Raw genomic sequence first — 14,253 nt, 5'->3', positions numbered from 1 at the left:
GGAAACGTTGCTGCGCGTGCGCGTCTGCCGCGGAGTACCGCGAGCTGGCAGTGGCGGGATGTGGGAAAGTGACTACGCGTAACAGGTGATGTCGCTGACTTACCTGTCCCTTTCTAGGTTGCGGCAAGCCTGAAGATGAATGTGCGAGAGAGAGTTGGGTCCTCCCTCCGTGTTCTCTTTCGCTGGCCACTCTTTTGTCCATTTTCGCCTCTGGAGGAGGCTTGTCTACCGGCTGGTTTAATGGTGCCCTGTACCATCCCTATCCTGGTGACCACCGAGTAGCCGCAGCAACTCAGAGCTGCTTGAAGGGCCAGGGTACCCAGTACCTACCTACCTTCTGCCCTAGTGGGACAGGGCCGGCCGGCGGGCAAGTGCGCGTGCTTCAGTTCCTGTGAAGGTTTATGAAGAAATTGAAAAGTTTCCTTTTTTTTTTGAAGAGCGCCAGGGATGGCCGCCCAGAGAAGGAGGCACTTGAACTTCTTTGACGTACTACATTTACCAATTTTCAGATTTCCGGGAAGTGCCTAAATGATTACTGAAAGCCCCTTTATAGTGTGAGGTTAACCAAACCTAGTTTGACGGTGGGGATCATAGCTCAACAGCTTTTATTAAGTGTTTGATAAGTCCAGAAACTACTTGGAACATTACACGCATTATTTCGTTTAGTTATAGCGACGTTGAAGTAGGAGGTGTTAACTGTTCACATTTTATAGATGACACGCAGAAAGGAAGAAACGCCCAAGGTTATGTTAAAGGCTGAACCAGGGATTCCAAGGTCTAAATGCCTACCACTAACATTACAAAAGTCGATCCTGTTTGAAAAGGTATTTGAGGAATGAATGGGACCCACTAATATTTGTACAAGCCAAAATACTATCTTTTAAAAATGTACAGTACTTGGGTGTTACTTTTGTTCCATGATTATTGTTTAAACTGTTTCTGTTAGGAAGCATTGTGGAGCCAAGAATCATCTTTCAAGAGTTTTTAAATCTGTTTCATTAATTTGCATAAGGAGAAGGGTGTAAGACCCTTTAATTAGTACAATTGATTATTTGCTTAGTAACTTTTTACATAGGGTGCCAAAGAATTCCAAGTATGTATGTGTGTGTGTATATACATATATATGTATACATATCAATATATCTTTAAATCCATATCTGTACCTGTGTTCATATCTTTATCTGAACTTTACTTCATCTGGGCTCCTACCCCAGGTTGATGGACTCTCCTATCTTTTACTTACTTCCTTTTTAAGAAGCTTTTGTTGTTTTGTACTTGTTCTTGTCAGAGGACAGAGAGACTGAGCCAGGTGCCTCTTTCCTCAGTATTATAATCGGATTTTGGGGGAATCCTCTCCTTTACGATTTCCTGTAGGGGTGAAATGTTTTTGCCTTCACTTGCTCTTGTGAAGTGAAGTGCCCCCAAAGATACACTTTGGGCTTCTTCTTTTTAAAATTTTATTGGTGATCATGCTTATGAAACCGATGAATTGTAAATAACAACTTTGGGGAAATTACAAAGAATCTAGAATCTTGTAATAGTGACCCCAGGTTGATAGTTCTTAACTCCTTTCTACCTCTGACCTTTGCTTTTGCTTCTGGCCTGAAGTTGTGATATAAGTAGAGAAAAAAGATCCTTCCTTGCCTCAAGTGGAAAATACACATTTCTAAAAATAGTACCTGCTCTGATACTCCTCTCCCCTCAGTCATTTCTTCATAGATTAGCAAGTCTAACTCATTGAATTCAGTTTTCTGAACCGAGGTAATTGCTTGTTTGTGGTAATCAATAGCAAATGGAAGCAAGATTAGGAATTCTATACCCTCTACTCCTTTATAATTCAAACTAAGCTTCCAAAAAAAAAAAAATGTTTAAAGGTGTAGTGCAGGAGTTACAAATTCAGATGGCCCAGAAAGCAGAGATATAAACTTAGGTTTCAGGATGAGTGAATTACATTATACTCCCCATTTTAGGCCAACTTGTCCTATCACCAACCTCTACACCCTGAGATAAATGTTTGTTAAAAGAGCTCCAAAAAACAAAACAAAACAAAACAAAAAGAAAACAATGAAAAGCCAAACCACCTTGATTGATTTGATAGGCTGTGGAATTACTGCCTTGGATTTAGTCCATTCCCATAACTACATCTTTAGAAAACATCAGAATATATTTCTTGGACCTGAGTCACTAGGCAATAGGAGATTTGGTACTGAAGTAGAAATTCTTTTTTTGCTACTCAGAATCCAAAGGTCCTTCCTGACTGTAGTTAACAATACTGTATGGTATACTGGAAAGTTGCTAAAAGCAGATCTTAAAATTTCTCTCTCTCTCTCTCTCTCTCTCTCTCTCTCTCTCTCTCTCTCTCACACACACACACACACACACACACACACTCACACACACACAGTAACTATATGAGGTGGTGAATGTTTAACTTTATTGTAATCATTTTACAATATATGTGTATATATATGTCACATCACATTGTACATCTTTAACACAACATTATGTGTTAATTATATCTCAATAAAGCTGGAAAAAAAAAAGAAAAAAAGAGAGGGATCTAAGACTCAAAACCAAAAAAGAGGCCCTGCAGTGTGTGTAGGAAAAATTGCCCATTATGTTAAAATTCCCATTTTAAAAGCTCAAGGAGCAAGTTTCTTTCTTTCATTTCACAGAACCAGATCCTAGATACACAAATTAGGGTTGGGCTGGCAGATTCTTCCTGCCATCTCTACCAATGCCTGAAGCTTTCAATCTCAAGGGAATGAGAAAACTCAGGAAGACTTCAGGAGTTCTTCAGCACGTTAGAAGAAGACATGTATTACAAGTCCAGTGCAGTCCCTAGTTGCAGCATCTGCACTAGACTTTAATTACATTGTTTGCTATTATCTCTTGCTGCTTTTGTTTTCCTTGCCTGATTTTCAAGGTTTCCTAAGATTCTGGATTTCCTAAGATTTCCAGGATTTCTTAGATTCTGTAAGCAATATTTCCAATAAATTATTCTTGTACGTTAGTTATGCTTGATTTTAGTTGTTTGCAACTAAGGACTCTGTTATTAGATGAGTTGTGTCCCCTCCCCCCAAATTCATTTGTTGAAGCACTAATATCCAGTACCTCAGAATGTGACTATATTAGGAGATAGGGCCTTTAGAGAGGTGATTAAGTTAAAATGAAGCTGTTAGGGTGACCTCTAATCCAGTCTAACTGGTATCCTTGTAAGAAAAAATTTGTACACTCAAACAGACATTAGAGATACCTGTGCACAAAGGAAATACCACGACACAGCAAGACACAGCAAGAAAGTAGCCATATGCAAGCCAAGGAGAAAGGCCTCAGAAGAAACCCCCCGACCCTGTCCTTAATCTTAGACTTCTAGCCTCCAGAACTGTAAGAATATAAATTTCTATTGCGTTGATGTAAGAACATCTAAACCTGGAGAGAATTTTTATAAAAATTAATTTGAGTCAAGCAGAGGATATGCCTAGAAGTAAAATCTCAACAGACTGAGAAAAATGCTTCTCAGAATGGCTGTTTGCAGCTTATTTTATGCTTTTGGAATTAAGGAGGAAGCATTAAGGAGATTACAATAAAGTGGGATAAAGCCAGGTGGGGATTGGAATACAGGGTATTTAACAAGATTATGTGCTCTCTTGAGGGTGGTTTTTATTATGAGGGGTCTGAAAAGAGGCATTTCAAAGGTGTGTTAATCTAGGTGCACAAAAACAATAGACAGGTTTTGCTTAAGGCAAAAATAAACCTTTTACTAAAAAAGTTACAGGCCTGAGGTGTTACTGCCCACCATGATCTGTCCAGCTAAGAATTTGTGATCAGATCCCCCTGTGAGGTTACTTGCCATAGAACCCTGTTTTCATCCACAATTATTTAAGTTAGTCAGTAATATTGTTATGGTAGCCCCTGCAAATTAATACAGAGCCTGACAAAGGACCAAACTACACTGTGGGTGTCGCTATTATGGTAAGCAGAGGCAAGACTACTAGTTTATCTAAATAAATTCTTGTTACAAAAACAAGATTAATCTGTCAATGTAAGTTGCTGATCCATTTTATGGGTTGAGGCAGTATACACTAGAAAGTATTTTGATTTAAATATTGAATGCTTCAAAATGCTTGTGACATGTAGGCAGTTTCCTTTAAAATTTTGTCATTTTTTTTCTCTCCAAAATAATAAACTTACAAAAGATTTGCCAGTGTTTCAATAGAGCATGTAAAAACTCTTGTAACTTGTCAGTTTGAGTTTCAATTCTGTAATCCTTTACTGACATAAAATTTTCTTAAATGGGTGACTTACATGGGTGACTTATCTGTTTCTATTTGAAATATTGCTTGGTGCTATTATGATAATAGTTATTATGGCATTTGTCAGAAAATCAAGATGTACAATTTCCAAATATTTTTTGCTTCATTGAAGATAAAATGATTTTCCGTGATTCCCATCAATCATGTCATATCCCTAGTAATAGCTTTGAATTCAATACAAAGGATTCCATGCTTTCTTCAACCCAATAATGTCTGCTTTTCATATTATGTTATTTTAGTTTATATTCCCCGTTTTAGGCAAACTTGTCTTATCCCCCACCTCCACACCCCACCTACCACTCTCTACTGCCTTGGAGCTTTTCATAAATAGTCTACATATATAACCCCAAACAAAAACTAGTCTTCCTTCTATCTAGATACCATGAATAGAAACTTTGGTGAATCATCTTTGATTTCTCCTCCAACCTCCAAATCCAATCAAATCCTAATGACTCCACCTCTTAAGTTTCTTTCAAATTATGCCCTTCCTACCTCACTACTTAATTTTAGTGACACATCTCTTGCTTGGGTTATTGTAAGAACCTCTTGTTCTCAATTTCAAGCTTTCTCCCTCACACTTGTCTTTTTAAAATTAGTAGGTTGCTAACATTTATTTAGTTAGCAGATCATCAAACAAAGGAGCAAGGAAGAAACAAGCAGAAATGGATAAAACATTTCATGTGACTAAAACATATTTTATATACATTCCAAATAATGTGGGACTATTTATGTAAAATGTAGTCTTAAATCAAGTTAAAAGCTTAATTTTGCTGTTATGAAAGCTAATTTCATATTTCTTTTCTATGATAGTTTAAAAGATCAGATTTTGGAGTCAGAAATATGTGAGTTAAAAATCATTGCTTCTACTTTTGTAAGTGACTTTAGGCAAATTGCTGAATACCTCTAAGCTTTAGTTTCCTTGTATGTAAAAGAGAAATAATTATACTGTTTGTAGCTCATAGGGAAGAATGCAATGATATAATGCATATAAATCATTCAGAGTGGCACATGGTAAGCATATAATTAGTTTATATTACTATATAATCCAGGTCATACTGTAGAGAAGTAAAGAACTCAGTGTTGACTCAATAATTTCTAAAGAAACACTCCAAGAAATATTAAGAATGTAAAATCGGGAGATTGGCTGACCAGATAAGGGAGCTGAGGGGGGAAAAGTCAGAAAGTAGGAGAGGACTTTCAGGTGTTAAGCAAGGGTAAGTGATCAGTGATGCTGCTATGTAGGTCACACTGGCAATGTATGATGTGTGGGCAAGGAAGGAAGTAATAGATCCAGTCTGGGCTGTTGAATTTAGGGTGCTAGCGGGACATCCATGTGGAGAAATTCAATGGCATGTGGATATTTGACTTGGAAATTAAGGATAGACTTTGGAACATATGGTGTCAATGAGAATGGACAACTTTGAGGATGCTTATGAAAAGCAATATATATATATATACATATATATATATATATATATATATATGTATATATATGAATGTGGGGATCATTTAAAAGACAAATACAGAAAAAGCAGCTTAGGGAGAAAGGTGAGAAGAGACAACTGTGATGGATACGGGGAAGAAAGAACCTTTCTGGTAGAGTAATTTCGACTGGAATTGGCTTAAAAATGTGGCTACTCATTCAGAGTGATTATATTTACTGTGTTTAGGGTATGGTTGCCCTTGTTCCCTCTTTGGGATATATTCTCTCAGACGTCTACATAGCTGGCTCATTATTTTCCCAGAGGTCTCAAATGCCAATCCCTCCAAATGGCTATCCCTGGCTATTATGATATCTGAAGGGCCTTGATCGCCCACTCTGAGTCAATTTGTCTCATTAGTCTCTTCATTAATAGCATTTACCACAATTTGTAATTACTTTGTGTTTCTTTTATGTCCTAATTGGGCGTCTCTTGCCCCAGAATATAAGCTTCATGGGAGTAGGATTCTGACTCTCTTGAATACCTAGCATTAGTACCTAGCACCTAGCACATCATTGCATTAATACCTAGCACCTAGCACAACCTGTCTCTTAGAAACAACTCAATAAATGTGTTTTGAAACATGTATGATGGCTGAGAACTAAGTTGAAAGCTGAGAGTTCTTTCCCATTTACTCTGTAAGAGTAGATTTAGTTTTGATATTTTGGTATTTATGTTTTGAAGATGAATTTAATAAAAGTCTTTGTGCCAAGGTGCTATGAGCACCCAGATCCATCTGGGGAATTTTCCAGTAATGGGTGTGTGCTATATGTCACTAAATGCCATGATTCCACAATAAAAAGACAAAATTAATAGAGTAGACTCTGAGGATAAATGTCTTTAATTAGGTGTATGGACACATTTGTGGGCTTCTTTTCTTCCAGTTCTGATGACACCTCAGCTACTTATTAAGGAATGTGTGTTGTAATGGTGGGTTTGTAATGGTGTGTTGGCATTTCAGTGAATGGGAAATTAGCAATATGGAGAAGGGTATAAATGTTGGTAAAATATTTACTTGTGCTCTGGGCTTGAAATGACATTTTGTCATCTTCAGTGATGCATGTTTGCAACATAAAATTAGAAAAGATTCCAAAAATTCTGCAAGAGGCAGGCAAGTCTCTTCCTGCAATAGGTTATTCTGGAATTCCTGGAGTGGACAAGTAGTATCACTAGCAGTCATATTTTCTAAAATAAAAAAGTGAGAAACATAGTCTGACAAATTTATTCATGTTCTTATGAGGACATTTAGACACAACATTTGAAATTGAAACAGTCCTAAAAACATCTACGACTTATAGGTGACAAATACATGCCCTCAGTAAATGCAAGACGATGTGGAACCATAGTAGATAGAAGTGACTTTTATCTCGGGAAGTCAGCGACAGGGACTTAAAGGAAGTGCTGTTTGAACTTGGAATATATAGGAGTTTACCAAACAGGGTAACGAGGAGTGTAGTGGATATTCTAGGCAGAGAAATAGCATGTGCAAATATATGACTGTGTGAAAGTACATGACATTTTGGGGGAATAACAATAATTTGGTGAAGATGTGTTGAGACAGTGACAAGAGATGAAGCTAAAAACAGGATCAGATTTTAAAGGGCTTTATATATCATTTTAAAGGACTCAGGATTTAAACTGAAGTTATTAGTGAACCATTCAAGGTTTTTATAGAGATATATGATTCAGATATATGTTTTAGTCAAGATACATCTGACAAAAGATAAATTAGAAAGAGTAGAGACTAGATCTAGAGATCAATTATGAGGCTACCGCAGTAGTCTTAGAGAGAAATGATGACAACCTGTAAAAAGATAGTGATGATGGAAAGAGGAAATAAATTGAGAATTATTTAGGAGGTATAAGCAATAAGGATAAATCTATGTCAAAGGATACGAGAGGTGAAGAAGAGAGGTAGGAATTGAATATGATTTTATGTTTTCTATCTTGGGCAACTGTGTTGAAGATACAGAAGAAAGATTCAATTGGGAACACGGAAAGAGGAAAACAGGAATTTGATTTTGAGTAGGCTGAGTTGGCTTTCTAGGTGATGTATGACAGGCAGTTTAAAATACAAATGTGGGTTTTGGAAGAGAGGTGAGGACTAGAATAATGAATCTCAATAATTTGAAATTCAATATAGATGATTATATTCAACAATGTAGATGGCACTAGGAACTATGGGAGTAGTTGAGATCACCCAGGGAGAGTGAATAAAGTGAGCTGGTAAGAGGACTGGGGTAGGACCCCCTAAGTGATGATAACATTCAAGGAATGAAATGTAGAAATCTGTGGTAATACACAAATATGTCTACAAATTACCTGATGCTCTTCAAGAAGGAAAGCCTAATTCCTCTCTTCTTGAGTGTTGGGCTGAACTTAGTGGCTTACATCCAACAAACAGAATTAAAGTTAAAGTGGCAGTGAACAATTTCAGAGACTAGGGAATAAGATGTATCACAGCTTTTCCATCTGTCTCTCTCTACTTGATCTGGGGGAAGTTATCTGCCATGTGAAAACACTCAGACCGACTATGAAGAGACCCATGTAGTGAGGAACTGAGGCTTCTAGCAAACAGCCGGTGAGGAACTGAGACATTTGTAAGAAGGTAGAGAGGAACTAAGGCCTTCTGCCAACAGCCATGTGGGGGAACGATCATGGAGGGGGATACTCCTGCCCCATTCTGGCCTTTAGATGACTGTAGCTCCAGGCAATGTCTAGGTCGCAACCTCATCAGAGACCCTGAGCCAGAGCACCTCTGTCCTCCAACCCCAAGCTACTCCTGAGTTTCTGACCAACAGATATTTTGACATAATCTTTGTTGTTTCGAGACACTAAATTTTAGAGTAATTTGTTACACAGTAATAGAAAACTAATACAAAGATATTTTAAAGACAAGGAGTTAGAGAGGTAGAAGGGAAACAAGGAGAGTAACGTTGAAAAAAAATCAGAGTTTTTGGGGGAGGAATTGTGTCAGATGCTATAGATAATAGTACTATAATTGAAAAAGGCCATTGGTTCTGCTTAGGAGGGCAACTGGTGATCTAAATGAGATCAATCTTATTAGAGCTGATAGCAACAAAAGCCACATTATCATGTGTACAAAAATTTTTAAAAAAAGTTAAAAAAAGTCAAATAGTGGGAATAGTAAATGTAAGTGACTCTGGTAGTAAAAGAAGTGAAAATAGATTGAGGGAATGACAAAAATAAGGAGAGTTATGTTCAAGATACTGGGAAAGCTTGAATGTGTTTCTAGCTTCAGAGATCAAAGATAGCCTAGATGCAGAAATTATTAGTGAGTTAATGAAGCAAAATCAAGGAGGGTGAATAAGATTCAATAAAGAACATAGGAAGAGATTCTTTGGGAAAGTGGAGAAAGTCTCTGTGAAATAAGAGGAAGTGAAATATGAGTGGACACAAATACAGGACACAAATATTTGGAGGTAGACATAAGAACAGGTGAATTTCAGTTTTTCTTTTCCACTGTTTTTTTTTTGAAGTGGTCATTGGCTGAAAGGAAGGGGAGAGCAGAGTAGATAAGCAGATAACTTATGAACTCACTGGGAAGCATTCTGTGCCCATTCCAAATTAGTCTTTCCCTTCTTAATCTATCCCTTTTTCCGCAATTCACCTTTTTTCTCCAGCTTATTTATCTCAGTCCTGCTGGAGAAAATCATGTTAATTAGTCTTTTTGATGTGTTTAAAATTAATTCTTACCTTTGTGTTTTTGCAGGGAAAGGATTTTTTATTTTTTTTAAAGAGGAATATTCTTTTAGAGGAAGAAAATGTCAGTTGCTTTGAGGCCTACAGAGCAGAGTGGAAGAAGTGACATGTTGATTCACTATCAGTTGTCTGAGCCCAATTGTCTGTGCTCCTACTAGATTCATAGTTTATTTTCTAACTTACCTGTAGGTTGTTTTTTGTTGTTGTTGTTGTTGTTTTATTTTATTTTTTTTAAACCAACTACAAAAACTCACAAGTAAATTGGAGGGAGGATTGGAATATATTCATTCAAATGTCAGGTGCAAACAAAACTCACAGACATACAGAGAAAATGGTAGCTCAGTAAATGGCCTCCTTTTCGTATTATGAGGCAAAGGTAGCACACACAGCTCTGAAGAAGCCATTGTGTAAAAGACAGCAAAGAAAATGCAGCAAACCTTATTTCATGTCTTTGATCAAGTTAATTTCCTAAGGAAATGCAACATATCCTTTAAATGGAATAAATTTCATATTAAGAAATCAGGGAAATTTTCCTGACATTGCCATGTGAATCCAATATATAATTTAAGTTTCATTTCCATATGTCAAGACTAAAAGTCAAAAATAACTTTTTCGGTCAGTTAAACAGAAAGTAGGTTTTTTATAAATTGCTATAATCTGAAAATTACACTTAGTGACTGTGGTCTGATAGCCTTGCATGAACAGCCAGAAGAATTGTATAGTGGTTTAAACATTTCCATAGTAACGTATGTTACCTAATATGAGCTCACAAAAAAAATCTGGTTTTAAATAAAGATAAAGTTATAATTTCCAGTTTTCAAATGAAAAAATTTAGGCTTATATAAAATATGTTAGTTGTCTAGAGTCACTTATTAACTAGAAGAACCAGAAACCCTCTTTCTATTTCAAGCCCAGGCTTTAAGTAATTAGGTAGTACAGATTTTACTGCTGTTTGGTTTTAGTTAGTTCAACCAATATTAACTAAGTGTCTTTTTTGGCACTGTGCTTTTATCTTGATGACACTGTGTTTTTAAAAAGTGATTATATTTGCTCAAATTTTCATTTTGTGGTTTTAAATTAACTTGGGGAATAATGTATGTCTCTGTTCATAAAGTTTAGTTTTTTACAAAACCCTTGTTTTTGTGTATTGAATTAACTTGGCAGTCAATTTTTCTGATTTGAGATATTAAATTCCTTAATACTGAAAAAAATGATCACTTTTACTATGTAGAAACTGTGATTCACCATTTTACCAAAGGGGTTGAGGAGTATTTTTCCTTTTTATTTGTATGGTCAAAATCTTTATTACATAAACAATTCCTAAAATTATTACCCCTTTCAGTAAGCTTTTTACAATTACCTGATTTTTTTGTCCACGCTCATCTCTGAAAAGCACTTTAAGACTACACATGCAGTCATCTTATCAATTAAACATTGTCTTTCCTTACTTTACCTCCATGGATCTTGAGTCTTGCGTCTTTGCTTTTTCTCCATACGCTTTTTTTTTTTTTTCCTGAAAAGATCCTATTCTCTCTTATGCTTTTATCTAACTGGCTTGAAAATAATTACATGCAGACTTCTTGGTTTGGTTTTTGGAAGCAGCAGCTTCACCTGAATCAGTGCCATGTACCAGTCTTAATGTGCACAAGCTTTATGATCTAGCTCAAATGGCAGTTACTCAGTGAAGCCTTCTCAAACCGTTATTTATTTATTATAGTGCCATATAATTTGTTTTGTATCTCCATTATAGATATTGTATACTATCTATTTACCTAGTTATGTCCCTCGCCGGATCCATTTCTCAAGGGTAGGGCCTATCATGTCAATAGTCACAAATGCTTCTTCTTCTCTCCTCAGTATGGTGATGGGCACAAAAACGTTCAATAAATATTCACTGAATAAATAAATGAGCGTTGAACAGCTCTTCCCTTCTGTATTAGTTCTCAATGGCAGCATAATGAATTATCCCAAAGCTCACAGTGGCTTAACACAACAAGCATCTATCATCTCACACTTTCTGTCAGTCAGAAGTCTAGGCTTGGCTTACTGGGTACTCGGCTGCAGTCAAGGGGTTGCCAGGGCTGTAATCTTACTTGAAGGCTCAACTAGGGAGGGATCTACTTCCAAGCTCACTGAAATAGTTGTTGACAGGATTCATATCCTTGCGGGCTGTTCAATTGAGTGCCTGAGTTTCTCACAGACTGTGGGGTAGAAACCTCTCTCAGATCCTTACAAGGTGGGCCTCTGCACTGGACAGCCACAGAATGAAAGCCGGTTTCTACCAGAATAAGGAAGTGAGAGAGGAAGAAAGGACAAGCAAGTTGGATGCCAAAGACTTGTTTGTAAACTAATCTCAGAAGTGATAGCCTGCCATTTTTTGCTGGAACTATGGGTCAAGACTATGCTATGTATTTCAGGAATTCAAGGCAGCAAAATGAAAGGTCTCTGATGCCAGAAAAACTTCTGAAACGTTAGGAGTTCTGTTTAGAGATCCCAGCTTCGGTATGAGCTCATTAGGATTGAATAACATGGGTTTGAACTGTGTGGGTCCACTTATACTAAGATTGTTTTTCAATAGATAACAGTAAATGTATTTTTTTCTTCCTTATGATTTTCTTAATAACATTTTCTTTTATCTAGTTGACTTTATTGTGAGTATACAGTACGTAATACATATAACATACAAAACATGATGTTAATAGACCGCTTACATCATCTGTAAGGTTTCCGGTCAACAGTAGGCTACAAGGAGTTAAGTTTTGGGAGAGTCAAAAGTTACATGTGGATTTTCAAGTGTTTGTGTGTGGGGGGAGGCAGTGGTGGGCATCTCTTCCCCCCTGCATTGTTCAAATTCAACTGTATTCTCCTGGTGAAGCAAATCGCTCAGTGCAGCACACGTTGAAGGGGAGGGGATTACATAAGGGCATGGATACCAGGACAGGGATTCTGGGCTCATTGTGGATCATTTTAGAAAGTACCTACCACACAATCTGTATTGATTAAGAAATAATTTCAAAGACTAATGTGTGGAATGACTCGCATTCCCTCTACTAAATAAGCATTTATTTTTGTTTTTACACATTAACCAAGATTAAAAAATGCTAAAAAAAGAATTCTTATATACAAGAAAATACACTATTATATTTGGAATGAAGTTAGGAGTAAAAATTACATGAGTTAATTGGTATTACAAAGGGATATAAAATAGATTATTTATGGTGCCTTCTTCCTATGGCACTATAGGAAGTCCTACTGTTCTTCACAGTAAGGCAAAAATAAAAGTTTAATCAGTAAGAATGAATGTGCTTCCAAAATAAGAGTTAACTTTGGATTTGAAGGATTCTATTGATTTGGCTTTAGGAACCCAAGTCAGGATTATATCTAAGTATTGGGGTGTACTTTAGTTTAAAACGAATGCTTCTTAAGTTGTTGACAAATAGATAGCAATTGCCAATAAACTTGGCTGAGATAGGCTTGAACAATAGCTAAGCTCATAGAAAGATAATAACTAAGATAAACATAGGGGTCACAAATTGTTCACTGTAAAAAATGCTTTCTATATTATATAATTATCAAAATAAATGTCACCAGTAATGAAAAGTGAAGCTAACCAAAACACCTCAAGGGTACTACTCATGACTTCCAGTGTGGAAAACCTGAACATAGCTTTAATTTTTTTTCTTAAGAACTATATCCTTTTTTTTTTTTTTCACCTCTTCTCACTTTTTTCTTCTATAATCTACAACATCAACTTTACCTACAGTGAAGTCACATCTTTAGCAGTTTCTTAAATACTTGTCAAAGAAGTTCTGGCTTTGAGGTCTTAGAAAATGACAGTGGTTTAGTCACTGTGGGAGTTGGAGGGGCAGGAGACAGAAACAGTTGGAACCTCATGCCTAGTCTTCCCTCCCTCTCCCTCTTCCCCATTGGTTCAGCCAGCTGAAACATCAGCTAACTGCAGAGGGATAGGAAGTTTACTATTAGTGTAATTCAAGTTTGTCTTAAATGTTTTAAGTTAGTGTATTTTCTTGCCATTCTAAGATTAGATATGCCATGTCGAATAAGGCATGGCCCCTGTTTTTAGTATAATGGTGGATATAGATGTGAAGTAGTTACTATATGACATGGCAAATTCTGCAACAAGTCTGCAAAGTGTTCTGAAATTATAGGGCTAAGAACAACGAACTCTTTCTTAGAGTGACCAGGAATGTAATATGATATAAAAGTAGGTCTTACTGCATTTTGAAAATGTGTTGATATAGTAAAAAGTAAATTAAGAAACAAAGACTTCTTCCAAAAATCAGAAGCAAAAATTTAAAGATAGTGAGAAAACAAACCCATTGGCCTAATACCAGGAGGTATTAGTGAGACATAACAAGAATAGGTTATAACAGGATAGGTCGCTCCCGTATTATAATAATATGCAAATAGCAGAAAGTAAGACCTGGGTCTAATACTACAATTCTAAGGAAAGTGGTCAAGAGAGGAAACAAAGGGAGAAGGAGTTTTTATTTTTTGTGTATGTATATCCAAGCCTGTGTACCGGAGAACTTTTTTACAAACTCAAAGCTTCACTCACTGACTCTGATGAAATCAGTGTAGATTATAAATCACAAAATTGCCACACAGTGTTGCCACACTTGTTCTCCTAGTTGGCCTCTCTGAATAAAAGAAACCTTTAAGCAAAAGCAAAAGCCATCCAGTAAGTCAACAGAAGGTAATGGGAAATGTTC

General features: G+C 36.5%; 1 long non-coding RNA gene across 1 annotated transcript in view; it reads left to right on the top strand.

The window, feature by feature from the left end:
- Positions 1-10: 10 nt before the first annotated feature.
- Positions 11-14,253, top strand: part of LOC141572891 (uncharacterized) — a 52,949-nt gene continuing 38,706 nt past the window's right edge. Inside the window, exon 1 of the long non-coding RNA XR_012498415.2 lies at positions 11-85. This is a non-coding gene — a long non-coding RNA (uncharacterized LOC141572891). The remainder of the gene's footprint in view (positions 86-14,253) is intronic.

Source organism: Rhinolophus sinicus, chromosome 17 (genome assembly GCF_057876585.1).
Source record: "Rhinolophus sinicus isolate RSI-liver-muscle chromosome 17, RSI-T2T, whole genome shotgun sequence".
Lineage (NCBI taxonomy): Eukaryota > Metazoa > Chordata > Mammalia > Chiroptera > Rhinolophidae > Rhinolophus > Rhinolophus sinicus.
This window is presented reverse-complemented; position numbering and strand designations above follow the sequence as displayed.